Source organism: Canis lupus, chromosome X (assembly GCF_003254725.2).
Source record: "Canis lupus dingo isolate Sandy chromosome X, ASM325472v2, whole genome shotgun sequence".
In the NCBI taxonomy this organism is placed as follows: domain Eukaryota; kingdom Metazoa; phylum Chordata; class Mammalia; order Carnivora; family Canidae; genus Canis; species Canis lupus.
In genome coordinates, this window is record NC_064281.1 from 32,418,829 (window position 1) to 32,438,165 (window position 19,337).

The 19,337-nt window shown below is 42.0% G+C and overlaps 1 protein-coding gene across 1 annotated transcript in view; it reads left to right on the forward strand.

Annotated features, from left to right (window-relative positions):
* Positions 1-19,337, forward strand: part of LANCL3 (LanC like family member 3) — a 102,773-nt gene that overhangs the window by 56,053 nt on the left and 27,383 nt on the right. The gene's annotated exons all lie outside the window — the stretch shown is intronic.

Genomic DNA, 19,337 nt, shown 5'->3' on the forward strand with positions numbered 1-19,337 from the left:
GCCATTATTCATAGCTTAATGTGTACAGATTTTCACTTTGTTTCTGGCTAGGCAGTGTGATAAATATGTCTCCTTTGCCTTTGTCACCTCTTTATCTTTTTGTTGTCGCTTTTTGGATTTAAATGACTTACTAGGGTATTCAGTGAGTTCTGAATTGGCTGATTAGAAGAAGCTTCTAGATGATGGTATAGAGGGGAATTTTACAGTGAATGCCAACTCCAAAGTATGTGAGGGAGTGTGGGCACATCCATTGCCGCGATAGCTCCAAACAGTGTTCTCCTACGGCTTTGAAACCCAAAGTGTGGTCTGGCATCACATGTGGACCGATTGGTGAAAAATGCAAAATATCAGGCTTTACCTGAGACTACTGAATCTGGCTCTGCACTTGCACAAGACTTCCAGGGAATTCTTATACACATTAAGATCGGAGAAGCACTGGTCTAGAGTGAGGGGAAATCGCCAACCCTGTGGTATGTGAGATAGTGCTGGCACCGCAGAATCTGCCATAGCCAGAAACACCTTACTCCTGCACTCCGCTGAGGTCTGTGACTAACACCCATGGGCCCAGGGCCAGCTCCACCCATTAGCTCTATAATGCTGGGCAGGGAGCCCACAACCCCTGCCCTGCAGTCAGCGCTTACTACCTTTGTTGATTGGTGCTTGCAGACTTTGACCTCATGGATGCTGACTTCTTGGACCTACCCATCCACCCTCCCCCTGACTGAGCTGACTTTCATAGTGTATTTATCACTGGTCGTCTTTGGCCCAAACTCCTATTTCCCAGCTGGGATGTAGCCAGGCCTAAGTGATGACACACTTTACTGTTGCAACTGTTATTAAAAGAGCCTGTGGGTCTTCAGCAACTAAGGCCTTAAATTAGTCATAACTTTAAAAATCTCAGATGATAGGGGCACCTGGGCGGCTCAGTGCATCTGAGCATCTGCCTTGGCTCCGGTTGAGATCCCGGGGTCCTGGGATCGAGTCCTGCATCAGGCTCCCTGCAGGGAGCCTGCTTCTCCCTCTGCCTATGTCTCTGCCTCTCTCTCTGTGTCTCTCATGAATAAATAATTAAAATCTTAAAAAAATTGAAAAATCTCAGATGATAGAAATTGAACTGGAAGTAGGTTAATTTTCTTTTTCTTTTTAAATTTTATTTAAATTCAATTTGACAACATATAACACCCAGTGCTCATCCCATCAAGTGCCCTCCTTAGTGCCTGTCATCCAGTCACCCCATTCCCCCACCTACCTCCCCTGCTGCAACCCTTTGTTTGTTTCCCAGAGTTAGAAGTCTTTCATGGTTTGTCTTCCTCTCTAACTTTTCACCACTCAGTTTCCCCCCTTCCCTTATGGTCCCTTTCACTATTTCTTCTATTCCACATATGAGTGAAACCATATGATAATTGTCTCTTTCTCTGGTTGAGTTATTTCACTCAGTATAATACTCACCAGTTCCATCAATGTCGATGCATATTCTTTCTGATGACTGAGTAGTATTCCATTGTGCATATGTGTGTATGTGTGTATATATATATATCTCACATCTTCTTTATCCATTCATCTGTTGAAGGACATCGTGCCTCATTCCACAGCTTGGCTCTTGTGGACATTGCTGCTATGAACATTGGGGTGCAGTGCCCTGTTGTTTCACTACATCTGTATCTTTGGGGTAAAGGAAGTAGCTAAATTTTAAAAGTAGGGGCACCAATAGGGATGAAATATCACAACACGATTTCTGGGATATTCCTGCACCAAATGCATAACTCAAATTGGATCATTAGGAACACTGTACACATCCAAATTGAGGGATAGCCAATAAAATAAATTGCTCGTACTCTTTAAAAATCTCAAAGTCAAGAAAGACAAAGACTGAGAGATCTGTTCCAGATTAATGAAGTCTAAAGGACATGACAGCTCAATGCAGTGTGTGATTCTGGATTGGATCCTAATAGGAAAAAAAAATCTTTAGGGAGCATTATTGGGATTATTGGAAAAATTTAAATATGAACTATAGATTAAATAATAGCATTGTATCAGTGTTCAATTTCCTGATTTTGATAATTATACTATAGTTGGATAAGAGAATTCCCTCATTTGTAGGAAATAAACTCTGAAGTACTTTGGGGTAAAGGCAACTTAACTCTAAAATGCCCCCTCCAAAACCAGAGAAACATAAAGCAAATGGGAAAAAAATGCCAACAAAATGTGACTAAGGTACAGAGTTTGTGGGAAAGTTTGTAATATTCTCATATATAGTCTTTTGGACTTCTATACTAAAAAATTTACAAAAATAAAGATAAATTAAAGGGGGAACTTTACCAACAGAGTACCGGGGAACTTCACAGAATTACTGGAAGAGATGTAAGACTCAGGACAACACAGGTGAGGGCTTGATGTCACCAGAGCAACCTCTGATCTGGATAAACTTCTTTAGCAGTAAGAGAAACCTGGAAATTCTGAGAAAGGAAATGGCTTTTAAGGGCTTTTAATGTCTCCCATTTCATAGATTGAGAAAACTGAGATCCAGACTACAAAAGTGACCTGCCCAAGAACTGACAGATAATTAATAGTTTTCACCTGCAGACATTTAGAACTCCTTTTCTTATTGGTTTATAAATGGATCTCTAAAATTTGTGACTTTAAAGTTACACTTTTAAGTTAGACATTGTGGACATTGCTGCTATGAACATTGGGTGTTCATACACTTTTAAGTTAGGTGTTGAAACAAAAACAAGATTCACATAAATAATGTGCTGTAATGTGAACATATGTTCTATGAACAAATATCTAAACAAGATCCCCCCTCACAGGATTAATACATCCCCCTCAGTTTTGCCATGAAATATCTTTATGATAAATATTTAAACATAAAAAGCAGCGATAATAGTCTTTTAACACAAATTTATATGTGAAAATCAGCTAGAAGATTTGAGTTTCTCTACTTAGCATGTGGATGAGTACATTCTGTCCTTTTCCATGGCATTTTTCTCTCCTCATAGAACACATCCTCCAGTTGAAAAGTAGCACTAACTGCTCAATTCTTGGAAATGTCCCTGTGATTCGGAGAGACCGTGATTGCAGTCCATTTAGAAAGGATAATCTCAGGCATGGAGTGATACCTAAAAGCCACCTAGTCCCACCCATTCTTTCTAAAGGTGAAAACTGCCTGCAGTTGGTAACTCACTCTCTCCCTTCACCTCCTGCGTGTGTTTCACACTAAGGAATGGATTTAAAATGGAATAGTATCCATTTACATATATTGAAATAATTATCTTTGACATCACTTCTGAAATAGCAGTATTATTTAGAGAAAACAGAGCTCCTTTAATCATCCTTCCTGTAATCCTGTATTATCTGTATAGAAGAGGCATTTGTGTAGTGGTTGGATAATGAGTCTGGGAGCCGATAAACCTGCCTTGACCAATTACCTCCATGACAGCTTTTGAAATAGAATGCAAATCCTAGCTGAAGGATCCTGCGTGGTGGAGTGCAAAATTGAACACACACACACAGGGTTTAGTGTGTGATGAAAGCAATGAATTAAAAAAAATTAAGTATGCTTTCCATCACCTGTGTCCAGACATGATCACAAATGGCTAACATAAATTTTTCAGAGAATATGGATTCCTGTAGTTCACTATGGTGACAGACACTGTCTGTTGCCTACCAGATATCCTTTTTCCACATCGTCCTTACTAACAGAACCTTAATCTTGTTTGACATAGCAGTGTTTTCAGATAATTACTTGATTTTCCACCTCTCCAAGGTGGCTATGCCAAAGAGCACTAGCTAATGACATGTCAGTGTAAGTGCACTTGGGAGTTCTGGGAAACCTTTTGCTTTCCTGATTTTTAAAGAAAGAGAGAGAATAGATATGACTGGCGATGTCCTTTTCTACTCTTTGTGCCTTGGATATAAACATGGTGTCTGGAGTTACCACAGCCATTTTGTGCCTGTGAGCCAACAGGGGGAGGGAAGAGAGAATCGTGACATTCTGGCTGATATCACAAACCACTAAATAGTATCAGCAGTGCTGATACTTCCAGACTTTGTTGTATGAGAAAAATAACCTTTTATTTGAATAAGCCACTGGAAATCAGATTTTCTAATGATTTTTTTTTTTAGATTTTCTAATAATTTAACTTAAATACGTCCCTGATACAAGCATAGTAGACCCTTCTGGGCAAGTCCAGTTAGCTCCAAATATCCCCAGTTCTCTGCAAAACACTCTCTGGCTGGACTTTTATACCCATGTTGATGCAGTTGAGGTAAATGCACCTGACTTGAGGCCAAGCCAATCAGATTCTCTCTCAAGAATTTGAAATTGGGTCTCAGTGGTTCTAATGATACTGCAATGTGGCTAAATTTGAAGAACATCATAAAACTTGGAAGCCGGTATGTGTTATGGTATGATAGGAGATCACCTTCAACCATAGAGAAAAAAATGAGTCTGTGGAAAGTGAAAGAAAGAGGCAGAGACCAATGTCACACTACCTGGGGCCTAGTAAATTTCCGGGCCCAAGTATTAGTCCCTTCATAGGTTTGGCTGCATTTAGATTGCAGGAGCTCTCAAGCTTCCTTCCAGAGAACCAGGCAGCCCTGTGTGATTAGCAGGGTGGTGCCCTGCATAAGAGCACCTGACTATAAAATGGAGGAGGAAATGAAATCCAGCCTCTGTATATTGGTCATAAGTCTTGATCTGGGGCTGCATCATCCCAGAGGTAATGTGCTTTATTATGGAATTCATTTGCCCACAAGGGGCAGACTTCACACAAGATTTAGGAAGGCCCTTCTTCAAGACAGCTAGTAAGGTTAGTGTCTTATAACCAAAGGATCTTGACATTCAGACAAAATGTATTAATGAGCAGTGAAACCATTTTTTCTAGCATTTGACAGATGTTGTTCAATACCCTGATTTATTTTGCTTTGAGAAAGTAAAGCATGTTTTACATATAGCAAAGTGTACAAATCATATAGTTCAGTGATTTCACCATGAGTCATATACTCACTACCCAGATTAAGAAAAGGAACATTTCTGGGGCAGCCCAGGTGGCTCAGCGGTTTAGCACCTGCCTTCAGTTCAGGGTGTGATCCTGGAGTCCCAGGATCAAGTCCCACGTTGGGCTTCCTGCATGGAACCTGCTCCTCCCTCTGCCTCTGCCTATGTCTCTGCCTTTCTCTCTCTCTCTCTCTCTCTCTCTCTCTCTCTGTCTCTCCAGAATAAATAAATATTTAAAAGAAAAAAAGGAAAGGAACATTTCCATCATCTCAGAAAGTTCCTTTATCTCAGTCAGTACCACTTGCCTTCCCCACCACACACACACACACACACCACAAAGGACACAGGGAAGTAACCACTCCTCTGTATCACTGTAATTTGTTTTGCCTTTTCAAGTACTCTTCTGTTCAACATATTCATGAGATCCATCCATGTTGTTGCATGTATAGGCGATTCATTCTCTTTTTATTGTTGAGGACTGTTCCATAGTGGAATGTACCACAGTGATTCATTCATTCTCCCCTTGATAGATATGTACAATGTTTCCAGGTCTTAGGAATAAAGCTTATGAATAAACTCTTAAGAAATAAAGCTGCTGTGGACATTCTTATACAAGTGGACCTAGGTACTTATTTCCCTTGGACACTGATGTATTGTAGCAGCAGTCCAAATTCTACATCTTTCACTCTAAATCTATCTATATATTTATATAGATATATAGATCTCATATGCATGCACCTGGATACACTTTGTCGTGAGTTGTTCCTTGATAGTGTAATTGGGAGACCTTATTTTGTAAGTACCTCTTCAAAATTGATTCTATATTTAACGTAACTACCCACTTTACATATTAGACTTGGGGCTGCTCTCTCAGTATTGTGGGGATGCATGCTTCTGTTTATTCAAAACTTGCTAAATGGTCAGTAGTATTTTGTGTTGCAACTAATGAAGCAAATTTATAGGGAGGGTACCTGGCATTAAGCTTATAATTGAAAGTCTAGTTTGTGACCAGGTATAAATACAGCAAAGCTACATGAACCACATAAGATTAAGCTGAGTTCTTTGTTGTAGCCACCTGTGCAATTTGCAATATTAAATAGTGCTGGATTTGCAATGCAAAGCCCATAAAGCAGCGCCTGTATCCCAGCATCCTGAGTGGGGCTTTTCACAAAATATGAGGAGTCTGGTCTTACCCCACCTCCTGTAAATCTTGGTCCAGAGGGAAGCCTCGATTTTTCAACTCTTTCATGTAATTATACACTATAGCAGCTGGCCAGCTGAAAATGTCTTTCCTATGTCCATCCTCATGATTCTGGTGATTACCCTCAGTTGAACATTGGTGCCTGTGAACAGATTTCATCTCCTGTTAAGCTTTCCCCAGGCAACATGAGATGAGGCACACGATTTACTTTTTATGAAGACAGCTGCATTAAAATAATAACAAATAATGGAGAGTGGCCGACAAAGACATATTTGGGGTAATAAAATATGGAGCACAATATGAATTTATTCAGACTAGGATATAATCTCCACTGGTGGCAGGGATTTGTCTCTCTTGTTCACTGATGTTCTTCTGGCGAGCCATAGGAGGGCTCAATAAATATTTACAGAATAAACCCTGTATAAGACAAGGACCTTAGTTACTTACAAGGTTATAAATCCTGCTTTGCTTAGTACTAGCTATATATCCCAGTTGCTTACCCCAGCCTCGCTAAGGACCAGGAAGGAGCCTCCCTAGCTCCATTCATTTGGCAGCAATCCACTTGGCATTTGCGGAGGCTCAAATCTAATGAAGAGGATTTGGGGACCTTCTTGTCTCTAGTAGACTAAAGGTGTTGATTTACTTCATTCTTCTCTCTTCAGCCACAGAGTCAGCTCCTAAGATTCTCTATTCCTTCTCCTTCCTTTAGGCATAAAATGAAAATTGAAACTAGCCACAGTGACACTTTTGTTCATCATGGCCACCTAATCCCTAACCAGGGGTGGTGGTGGCTGCCCCCTTCACACCTTCATGCCCAGCTTACACCAAATCTTTTTCAATGTATCATTTAATGCAGAAAGTGATTCTATCTGAATTTTATAATCTAGCTGTAAGATCCCTGCCTAAAACTTTCTGAATAGAAACCAGAAAACAGTAAACCAGAATCATTTTCCCTTTCAGGTACCTGAAGACATAATGTCAACATAAAAAAACTACTTTGGACATGATTACACAGAGGGTTCTCTACAATACCTAACTGAATATGAAGGGAGGAAGGAAAGTATGCACATACTTATAAATCCTAGAAATCATGAACCAGAAAGGTCATGGGAAGTTTCTTGGTCAGCAGTGTCATTATATAGATGAAAACCATGAAGCCAGAGAGGTTTGATCACTTGCTCAGGGCTATATAATGACAAGGCCAGAAATTCTGAATTTCTCAGCCATGGTCACTCACTCCATCCTACCCCCACCCCACCAGCTTTGGGTTTCATTTTGCACATCGAGAAGGTACCACTCATGGTCAAACCCACACTCTATCTCACTGGTTCCTTTAGCCCCAAGGAACAGATTTACTAAAATGTATTTTAAGATATTGGGGAAAAAAAGAAGAAAAAAGATCTAAGCAATTTTAAAGAAACTCTGCCTTCCCTCCCCTGTTTCTGACTTTCAGGGCAGCCATCAATCCTATAGGTCCACGTCAAAAAGCTTGGCAAAAGAAACCCTTTCAGCTTGTTCTGTCAAAAGTATCTAGGTGAAAGAGTTACTGAGCCTTAAAATGTCACAAATTGTTCAGATATTATTCTCCTACGGCCATTTTCATGAATAGCTCTTCAAAGTGACAAAGTAGGCAGTACATAATATAATTACTTAAGTTGAGGTGACACTGGTTCCTGGAAAATAAGGTAATTGCTTCACAGCACTTGTTGCTGAGGCTCCCATGGGCTTCCTCTCTGTCTTCCCAAATCAACTTTGAGGATTTGAGGATCTACTTTCGTGGTGGCAGACTGGAGAGTGTCCATTGTCCTTGACCTAGAGCAGGATAAGTGGAAGGAGAAGGGAGACCACCCAGGGCAATGGCAGCAAAGGTGCCACTTTGTTTCCCAGGCTTTGTCTTTGGGCTCTAGGATAGCACTTAAGAAAAATCAATCACAGCTTTGTGAGTGCTGCCAGAACTGGAAACCGCATTTGAATTTGTCCACTTAAGAAGTCAGCCTCACTTTAAAGAGCTGCAGAGCTAGAGGTTTCTGTGGAAGCAGAGGTACATGTGGGCAAAAACTGCCTTACAGGGAAATGAATGCTAGCCATGCTGTTAGATTGGCACTTTATGGCTACCAAGTTGATGTGAGTTTAGCCATAAGTAAAACAATGAACAGCAACTTTTTAAAAAAAGATTTATTTATTTTTTTTGTAGACATACACACACAGAGAGAGAGAGAGAGAGAGAGAGAGAGAGAGAGAGTGAGAGGCAGAGACACAGGCAGAGGGAGAAGCAGGCTCCATGCCGGGAGCCTGATGCGGGACTCGATCCCAGGACTCCAGGATCGCGCCCCGGGCCAAAGGCAGGCGCCAAACTGCCGAGCCACCCAGGGATCCCCTGAACAGCAACTTTTAAAAAGGGGATAATTTTTCTCTTCAGGGATCCCCTGAACAGCAACTTTTAAAAAGGGGATAATTTTTCTCTTGCAACTAGAGTCTGGAGATAGGTAGTCCTGGTTGGGGTACAGATGCTCAATGATCTCCACAAAGCCCAGGATCTTTTTTTCTCCTCCATCATTCTTTGAATGTTGGTCTTTGATCCATGCATGCTTTGCCTCAGGATGCAAAATGTTTGCTATAGCTGCGGGCCTTATGTAAACATCCAAGGTACCAAAAAGAGGAAAGGCAGGTAACATCCAAGTCTACCCATTTTATTTCCATTTATCATGAAATAATAAACTTTCTAAGAAGCCCATGCCCCAGAAAACTTCCCCATAGATCAAAAGGGGGAAGGCTACGTAGCCAAGCCTACCTTCAAGGAAAGCTGAGAACTGAGTATCTGGCAAGAGACAAAAGGATCGACATTATGGGCTGAGGCTATTCACTATTTATAACTTAGAGTTAAACACAATTGTCAGCCTAATAAAATTGAAATCTAGTTACCAAGGAATAGGGGGAAAGTGGATGCTGAGTAGCTAAGTGATGATGGAAATCACAAATATGTAATCAGAATTGGCCTTTCCAAATAGGAAAGGCATTTACTATATACCTGATTGTACTCAACTACTCATCTCTGTATTTCTGTACTCTCTAGCACAGTATTGTACACCCAGAAAGCACTTGAAAAATGTCTGTTGAATCATGGTTTGAGAACACTGCAATGACTCATTCATTTAGCCATGCCTTAGAGGAGGGTCTGATGTGAAATGTCAATTAAGCATCTGGCTTTAGTAACCCAGTCATTCACTTTAGAGGCATCAGGAGGCCAATGACTACAGATATTCAAGTAGCCAGTGCCAAAAGGCCAAAACAATTTCTAGTTCTTGAAGCTTTCTACTTAAGAAGAAAGTACATAAAAGTATGTGTCTTGATAACACCTAGGATAGAGGACAAGTTACACATGCATTATGATCTCAGTGCCAAGGACCTTTGGCCTAGCCTGTAAGAAATGAAACCACTGAAACATAGCATCACATCCATGTCCCAGAATTAGAGCCCAAATTAAGTATAGAGGGATTTGTAAATAGTTGTCATAAAGTTTTGACTCCCAAAATAACAAAATACTATTGCTGAGAGGTACATTAAAGACCAGCTTAACTCCTTGTTTTTTCAGAAGAGGAAACTGAGGTCCAGAGGGGTTACACATGATTGGTCTAAAGTTACATAGTTAGTGACAGAGACTGGTCTAGAAACCATATAAACTTGAGAAGTGTTGTACAGAAGCAAAGAAACATGGTTTGAGGGAAACAGGACAATGAAAGGCTGACACAAGCTGGTCCTTGGGTGGACCATGGGGGTGAGAGGTGAGCAATAGCAGGGTTATTATGAGAAAGATCCTGAGCGCAGACCCCCAAGGTCAATGGTGCTGAATGGTGGAAGTTGAGTCACTAATTGAACTCTTTTTTTTTTTTAATTTTTATTTATCTATGATAGTCACACAGAGAGGGATAGAGAGAGAGGCAGAGACACAGGCAGAGGGAGAAGCAGGCTCCATGCACCGGGAGCCCGACGTGGTATTCGATCCCGGGTCTCCAGGATCGCGCCCTGGGCCAAAGGCAGGCGCCAAACCGCTGCGCCACCCAGGGATCCCACTAATTGAACTCTTATAGCTTACATGTATTGTGCGTGTGCATTATGCTAGGAATTGTGCTAAGTATCTTACGTGGAATCCTCATAGCAATGCAGTGAGATGGGTAGGTCTTATTGTTGCTGCTTTTTACAAATAAGTAAACTGAGGCTTAGAAAGTACAGCAGCCCCCCTTATCCACAGGGCATATGTTTTAAGCCCCCCAGTGGATGCCTGAAACTGTGGATAGTACTGAACCCTATATATATATTATGCTTCTTCCTATACATACATACCTGTAATGAGGTTTAATTCATAAATTAGGCACAGTAAGAGATGGATAACAAAACTGAAAATAAAATAGAACAATTATAGCACAATAAAAGTTATGTGAATACAGTCTCTCTCAAAATATCACATTGTCCTGTACTTACCCTTCTTGTGCTGATGGGAGATGATAAGTTGCCTATGGATGAGCAAAGTGAGGTGAATGATGCAGGCATGGTGATTTAGTGATAGGCTACTGTTGACTTCAGATGATTCATCAGAAGGAGGATCACTTCTTTGGGACTGCAGTTGGCCAAGGGTAACTGAAACCACAGGAAGCAAAACCTCATACATGGGGATGCTGCTATATAAGTAACTTGCCTAGGGACGCCTGGGTGGCTCAGCGGTTGAGCATCTGCCTTTGGCCTAGAGCGTGATCCCAGGATCTGGGATTAAGTCCTACATCAGGCTCCTTGCATGGAGCCTGCTTCTCCCTCAGCCTATGTCTCTGCCTCTCTCTTTTTCTCTGTCTCTCATGAATAAATAAATATTTTGAAAAGTAACTTGCCTAAACCCACTATGGTAGAAGTGGTGAGGCCAAGTCTGGAACTTAGATCTGTCTGACCTCAAAGTCCCTATTTTTTTTTTTAAAGCATCATGCTATGCTCCTTCTTTTGTTCAAGAGCCAGACTCCTCCAACACTTTAGAGAACCAGAGTGTGGAGCCCTGAGGAGTCTTAGAGGTCACTTAGTAGATTGCTATTCAATGGGTTGTTCTCAGACCAGAAGCATGCCCACCAGCTAAGAGCTTGTTACAAACAGAAGATCTCCGGCCCCATTCCATAGCTACTGAGTCAGAATCTCTGAGGGTAAGGCCCAGGATGCTGTGTTTTAGCCAACTCACTAGGTGATTTTTAAGGCAGACTAAAATTTAGGAAGTACTGACTTGGTGGGTAGATTTTAGTCCAGCTTCTTCATGTTAAAGATGAGGAGGGGTGCTTGGGTGCCTCAGTTGGTGAAACGTCCAACTCTCGATTTTGGCTCAGGTCATGATCTCAGTGCCATAAGATCCAGCCCCGCTTTGGGCTCCATGCTGGGCATGGTGCCGGCTTTAGATTCTTTCTCCCTAAGTGGAGGACCGTCTTACGCTGTTGGTGGGTATGCAAACTGGTGTAGCTTCTCTGAAAAACAGTATGGAGTTTCCTCAAAAAGTTAAGAACAGAGCTACCTTATGACCCAGCAATTGCACTACTAGGTATTTACCCAAAGGATACAAACATAGTGATTCAAATGCACCCGAATGTTTGTAACAGCAATGTCCACAATAGCCAAATTATGAAAAGAACTCAGATGTCCATCAACAGATGAATGGATAAAGATGTGACATATATATACAATGGAATATCACTCAGCCATCAGGAAAGAATGAAATCTTGCCATTTACAACAATGTGGATGGAACTAGAGGATATTATGCTAAGCGAAATAAGTCAGAGAAAAACAAATACCATATGATTTCACTCATATGTGGAATTTAAGAAACAGAACAGATGATCATAGGGGAAGAGGGAAAAATAAGACACAGATAGAGGGAGGCTAACTATAAGAGACTTAACACTAGGGAACAAACTGAAGGTTACTGGAGGGGAGGTGGGGGAATGGCATAACTGAGTGATGGCCGTTAAGGAGGGCACATGTTGTAATGAGCACTGGGTGTAATATGCAACTGATGAATCAGTAAATTCTGCCTCTGAAACTAGGAATACAGTATATGTTAATTAAAGATTCTCTCTCCCTTTCCCTCTGCCCCTCCCCCTCCTAAAAAAAAGCTAAGGAAAAGTTCAGTTCTAATGACTGAACCCTGGTCACTGTGGCAGAGTTGGAACTCAAGCCCAGACCTCCAATATACTGTCTGCTGTGCTCTATGGTCTCACCATGACTGTCCTACAATATGTGCATTAGTACCTGTGTTGGAAACACTGGATGAGGTTCAGTGACCTCTGATCTGACCCAGCATATCATGTGTATCCACTCATGGGGCAGTGGAGGGAGAAACTGGATATGCCTGGGTCCCACACCCAGAAAGTCTCATGTAATTGGTTTGGGTGTGGCCAGGGCATCAGGATTTTTAAAAGCTCTCCAGGTGATTGCGGTGTTTAGCCAAACACTGGCAATGGCTTTTTTTTTTTTTTTTAAATAGTCTCACCAAGACCTGAGGAGGCAGGTGGGGCAAGTCCTTGTGATCCCCTTTCCATAGATAAGTTCAGGCTCTGATACATTCAGTGTCTTGCAGAAAACAATGACACCATCTAGTGACACTTGGTACAGACTAGGTTACCAGCTACTTTCAGTAAATCTTTAAAGCTAGCAGTCAGTCTGCAAGAATGGGGTAAAACCTGTTTTTCTTTTCTGGTTTCCAGTGTTTTCTGGGCTTGTGTTTCCTGATATGAGAAGGGAAAAGAAACAACTTTGAAATGGTATCTGGGACCAAATGTTTATAACTGAAATTCCTTGCTGAATGCTTTTAGGAACTGAAAGATAATCATTAACTAGAGCACCCCCCCCCCATTCCTCATCACCCAGCATAATAATGGTCAGGGAACATCAGGAAAACCAGATGGAGGGGACTTGCTCATTCTGCACCAGCACACGTGCCCCATTTGGAGACTAATTAAGAAAATAACAAACCTGGCCATGTTGGCTAAGAGAACTCTCTGCTGGGGTTTGCAAATTTGGACACATTTTTCCTACACACAGCATATTGGAAGAGAATTTCCTATTGTTACTTGCTTCTCTTCTCCCAGTATTCTGATCATTTAAATTATGGTGTGCAGTGTTCTTGCCAGGTGCTCCCTCTTACTTCCTTGAATGTCTTTGGGAAGTTCCTACAGTTCGTTCAGTCTAATTTCTCACCCTTCCCAGGAGAAATCCTCTGCTGCAACCAGCCTCTCTGTTCCCATAATCCCTTGCTACTTCAGGTGTGTTCCCTGGACCAGCAGCAGCAGTGGCAGTGGCATCACCTGGGAGCTTGTTAGAAATGTAGAACTCTGGTCCCATCCAGACTGGCTGGCTCAGAATCTGCATTTTAACAAGAGCGCCAGGTAATTTACACATTGTAGTTTGAGAGGCATTGCCCTAATACGCAGAGTTTTCCTTGTTATCTCCTAGTTTAAAATGCCTGCCCTCCCAGCTACTTTTATTTATCTACTTCCTACTTGTCCTTCAAAGCTTAGCTTTGACCCCTCTCCCATCTGCTAGGTCCCTAATGTTTATTCCCTCCACCTTACCCCTATAGGTCATGACTTTTCAAATTTAAATGTTGAATGTTTCATTGTTCAAATGGTTCAAGTATTACTAGTCTAACTATTAAGATTACATCTTCCCCCAAAGCGCCTTGCACAGGCTTTGCACAAAGTAGGAATTGTTTGATTCATCAAAATCTGTTTCCTGCTTGAAAGCTGTCCTTTTAGCCCTGTCATGTCTCTTTAAGCTGCTTCTGCCTCAAAAAGAGCTTCCCTGAGTTTTTGTCTTCTCAACACCTGAGGTAAATCTCCACCCACTCCAGAGATTTTCTGAAGGCCTGACTATTCTCTGTAACCTAGTGGGTTCCAACCAAACCACAACCCCCAAAAGGCATAAAAAGTAAAAAAGAAAACCAAACAAAAAACCCCCAGCCTAACCAATTGTGAATATTGACTTCGTACAAAAAAGTTTCCCTAATTTTTTAATTTGAAGTTATTTGGGGGCACCTGGTGGCTCAGTCAGTTAAGCATCCAACTCGTGGTTTCAGCTCAGGTCATGATCTCAGGATCGTGGGGTTGAGCCCTCCATCGGGCTCTGTGCTCAGCTTGGAGTCTGCTTGTCTCTCTCCTTCTGCTCCTCCCCCTCACACCCCACCATAAATAAAAATAAAATCTTTTTTAAAAATAAATTATTTGGGGACACCTAGGCAGCTCAGTGGTTAAGCGCCTGCCTTCAGCCCAGGGCGTGATCCTGGAGTCCCGGAATCGAGTTCCACATCAGGCTCCCTGCATGGAGCCTGCTTCTCTCCCTGCCTATGTCTCTGCCTCTCTCTTTCTCTGTGTCTCTCGAGAATAAATAAATCTTAAAAAAAAGAAATTATTTGTGCTGGGAATTTTTAAAAATAAATTTACTTTCGGGGATGGTATTTTTTTCCTGCTTCACCATGGTGCTCACGGGAAACTCAGGATTGTCAGTGGCTCTCTACTGGGATGTGCCATGCAGTGTTCTCTCTTTTACGGCCCCAGACCCTGAGACAAAAGACACATCTTTGAGGCTACCATCTCCCCAAATTCCAGGAGGAGCAGGGGGCACACATCTTAACTACCTATAAATACCCAAACCCATCCAGGGACTATCAGGTCTCTCCTAAGGCTTGGCACAAGGGAGTGTAGGAAGAAGAGCAGGGATTCCATGCTGATTTTCAACCTCGTGGTTTCCTTTCTGTGTCAACTCTTCCTACCTTGAACATCTTGTAATTCTATCCAGACTCTGTATGTCCTTCAAGGCTATTCTTTTTTTTTTAATTTTATTTATTTATGATAGTCACAGAGAGAGAGAGAGAGAGAGAGAGAGAGAGAGAGAGGCAGAAACATAGGCAGAGGGAGAGGCAGGCTCCATGCACCGGGAGCCCGATGTGGGATTCGATCCCGGGTCTCCAGGATCGCGCCCTGGGCCAAAGGCAGGCGCCAAACCGCTGCGCCACCCAGGGATCCCAAGGCTATTCTTTATGGTATCAGCTTTCAATTCAAAAGTACCCAGGTTCTGCCAGCTCAAAAGCCCTTTCCTCAAAGCTATTGTCGATGGGCATCAAGTCATTTTGATGTTCACTGGGAGTCAAATGGCTTGTTTCTTTTCTTTGAGCAGAAGCCTATGCTACCACATATGGTGGTAGACAAAGAATTGGGGTCAAATAAATTGCTGGAGGAAAACAAATTAATATCAGATTCCTACTCTGCTACATATGTGTTTGGTGTGATATAGGAGTAGCTTTCTGCATTCCATGTAGATGGGCAACCACATAGGACATTTTGGACTTTTGCATGATCACATTGGCAGTGGTTGACCTATAGCTAGCAAAGACTGCCACTTCAGAGGGCCTGTGGGCAAGACACTTGCCTGGGAAAGAAGACTGTGGTGAAGGAAGCCTTCTGTGGCTTGGTTCATTTCATGCATTTCCTTAATGAAACTCTCTCCTGGGCATGGAGCTGATTCAGTTACCACACAACCCTCGGGTAGGGCCAAGAAACATAGCATGGGCTTTACTGTTCTCCCATATCTTCAAACTCAGAGCCCAGCCCAATAGGAACTATTTCACCTCAGACACCTCTGTTTGAGGCTTGGTGAAGGGAATCAGTTAAACTAATGAAACTGTTTAAATCAAACCACCACGGACTTGCTTTGTATTTTTGAGATACCATAATTTATTTTAATTCAATGTAGGAAACAGTTTATTTAAAGAACCAAATCCGTCCAAGGTACCCACACACACATAGGCCTTTGATGCTACAAATATAGTAGGGGGAATTTGGGTTTGTTTTGGTAAAGGCCTGATGGACAGGGAGCTCCTGTCTGCCATCCCCAGTCACTTTTCTCCACCCCCACTGGAAATGCCAACTACCTCATTCCCAGGCCTCAGTGTCTCAGAAGCGTGGAAGCCATCTACTCAGAGGTAGTGAGTGTGCTCACAAGCTCATTCCTGTGTGCTGGCATAGAAATGGAGGGATGCCCGAGAAAGCAAAAAGATGAGAAAAGGACTAGCACCTCCTGCCACATGTCTTCTTTCTGTGCTCTTTGCTGGGTCGGGGGTGGGGGGAGAGGGGAAGAGCACACTCTTCCTCAGTATTCCTCCTTTGCACACTTTGGATAAGCAGTGTTTTCACTTTTATTTGCCGATCAATAAACCCAAGGGTAGGTCTTGTCTGTTCCCAGAGATAAAGAACTGCATGCATAACTGGTCTTTATCCAGCCAACCTAGCACAGTTTTTCTTTGTTTTTTGCAGTGTTTCTGAGAGATAAGAGGAAACCACCCAGACATGATGCATGACCGGGGAGGTTTTAAAATACTTTATAAACTCGTGCTCTATTCTGAGCAAATTGTTTTGTTATAGAATAATTTACCCATGGATTAGGGGTGGAAAGAAAGGAAGAGGGCACCACATGTAATCTAAGTTGATTTTTTTCCCCTGCATTTAAAATAAGCAGATGAACACATACGCAGAGAGAGAGAGAGAGAGAGAGAGAGAGAGAACATGAATAAATGTTCAACTGAGGAAAGAATAAACTGATTTTCAAAGTAGTAGCATAGAAGTAAGAGAGAGAGAGAACATGAATAAATGTTCAACTGAGGAAAGAATAAGCTGATTTTCAAATTAGTAGCATAGAAGTAAGATAAGGAGAATTTTAGTACTTCAAATGAATACATACCCCGAAAATTCAATGACCTTATCTACAAAAACTGTTTCTGTCATATGGATTCAAGACCAGTATTGGCAAGCAGGACCTAAGTTCAGTTGAAGAGCCAGATATATTGCCAGGAAAATGTGGGCTGGGACCAGGTTAGAGTCCTATTAAATCCATGCCGTTCGAGGTTCTTAGTGGGTTTCTGAGAGCAAGCCAGTCAGGAGGGGTTGATATGAGACTGGGGACGGAAGCTATAAAGTAGAGTAAGACTCAGTGCAAGATGTTTTTATTTTTTTAAGATGTTTTTAATAGCAAATGAAAATTTGGGGTAGCAATTTGAGTGGATATAGGACAGGAGATCATTTAGGAGAAATTTGCTGGTCAGCTCTGGAAAGACCCAAGTCTGAGCCTTGAAATGATGGCGAAAATGCCTGGGAAGATAGAGCCTTCAGGAATTTTGGGCAGAAAGGAGTACAGCCAACAGACAAAGATAGATTGCTAATAGAAAGAAAATTGAAGTTGCAAGCCACGACATCATTATTTCTGAGCAACCAGATAGAAAATAGAATAGTAAAGTCTTAGTGAAGCTAAACAGTGCTTCCTTGTCTGTGTTATATACTCTGCATTACTGTTTCTTTCCACCCTTAGGCTCAGGAACTTAAATTGCTCTATGGTAGACTATTGGCTATATCTCATCTCCAGTGCTGGATAGTAAGTTCCATGTAGGGAAAAAATAAGTCCTGGGTTTTGTAGAATTTCCGCCATAATACTGAGTATAGGGCCTTACTAGAATAGTAGCCCAGTAAGTGTTAATTGGCAGAAATAATTAATGAACAGACTCCTCTCTATGTAATTAATTTCCCAAATTAAATGCTAGATTTGAGGAAAGCAAAACCTGTATTATATTTTGCCCGTTTCATGTTGGGTAAATCAGAGGAGCAAAACCCTGCAAGGAAAGAAAAAAAGAAAAGGGGGGGGTGGGGGGAGGGCGGGAAAGAAAAAAATCATTCGTACTTTATTTCAGAAGTAATTGGTGAGTATAATGGTAGGTATCAGGCAGAAAGATTTGATGTGTGAGCCTTAGGAGAGAGACCAAAATCCAATGGACTTTTCCTTTCTTTTCTTTTTTTTTTTTGCTCTATTTTTATTGAAGTTCGATTTGCCAACATATAGTATAACACCCAGTGCTCATCCCATCAAGTGCCTTCCTCAGTGCCTATCACTCAGTTACCCCAACCCCCTACCCACCTCCCCTTCCACAACCCTTTGTTCATTTCCCAGAGTTAGGGGTCTTTCATGGCTTGTCACCCTCTCTAATTTTTCCCACTCAGTTCCCCTCCTTTCCCTTATAATCCCTTTCAGTATTTCTTATATTCCTCGTATGAATGAAACCATATGATGATTGTCCTTCTCCGATTGACTTACTTCACTCAGCATAATACCCTCCAGTTCCATCCGCGTTGAAGCAAATGGTGGGTATTCGTCCTTTCTGATGGCTGAGTAATATTCCATTGTATATATGTACCACATCTTCTTTATCCATTCATCTGCCAATTGGCTTTTCCTTGATCTTAGATTCATTTAATCAGGCTGAGGCTGAATTGCAGGTGATTTTTGGAGGAGCAAATGGGGGGTTGGGCAGTGGCCAGTCACTCTAACTAGTACTTTTCTGGTGCAGGTCTGTATTTTTGGAAGGTTGGCTTTATAAGAACAGAGGTCTTGTTCCTTGTCATACCTCCAGGATCTAGAACAGCTTTTCTGCCATACAGTAGAGGCTTAAGAAATAACTAAGGAAGGAAGGGAAAGAGGGAAAGCTCCGCTTCTCATGCCTGTAAAAACCTGGCACTTAATTACTCCCAAAGACCCTGTCAGGTTCTGTGTTAGGAACTAAGGATACCAAGAAGGTGAGATGCCACAGTCTTTGCCCTCCAATAACTGATCGTCTAGTAGAGAGAGACGGAGACAGAGACATAACACACCAGGAGGTAAATGCTCCCCCAAAGAGTCATGGTGACCTAGGAGGAGTGAGCCCAATGGAGCTGGGAGCATCTCATCTGCTCAGAGGCAGAGTGGGGGGAAGGGCTGAAAACCTCTTGAACCTGAGCAGAATCCTAATAAACTCAACAATGCTTTGTAGGCTTGAGAACATCTCCATCTCTATAGTCCTAAAACAGACTGTGGGTAGAGTGAGTAAAATGTGGAAGGCTGCACGTCATTGCATTTTAGCCATTCTCTCTATTCAGAGTCATTGTGATTTTGAAAGTGATATTGCTTTAGTACTTACAGGACTTTGGTCTTGGTCTGGGAATGCAAAGGCTACAGTGAGTTCCTGCCATGCAGCAGCTTGTCCAAAACTGGCTTTAGGGATCCCTGGGTGGCGCAGCGGTTTAACGCCTGCCTTTGG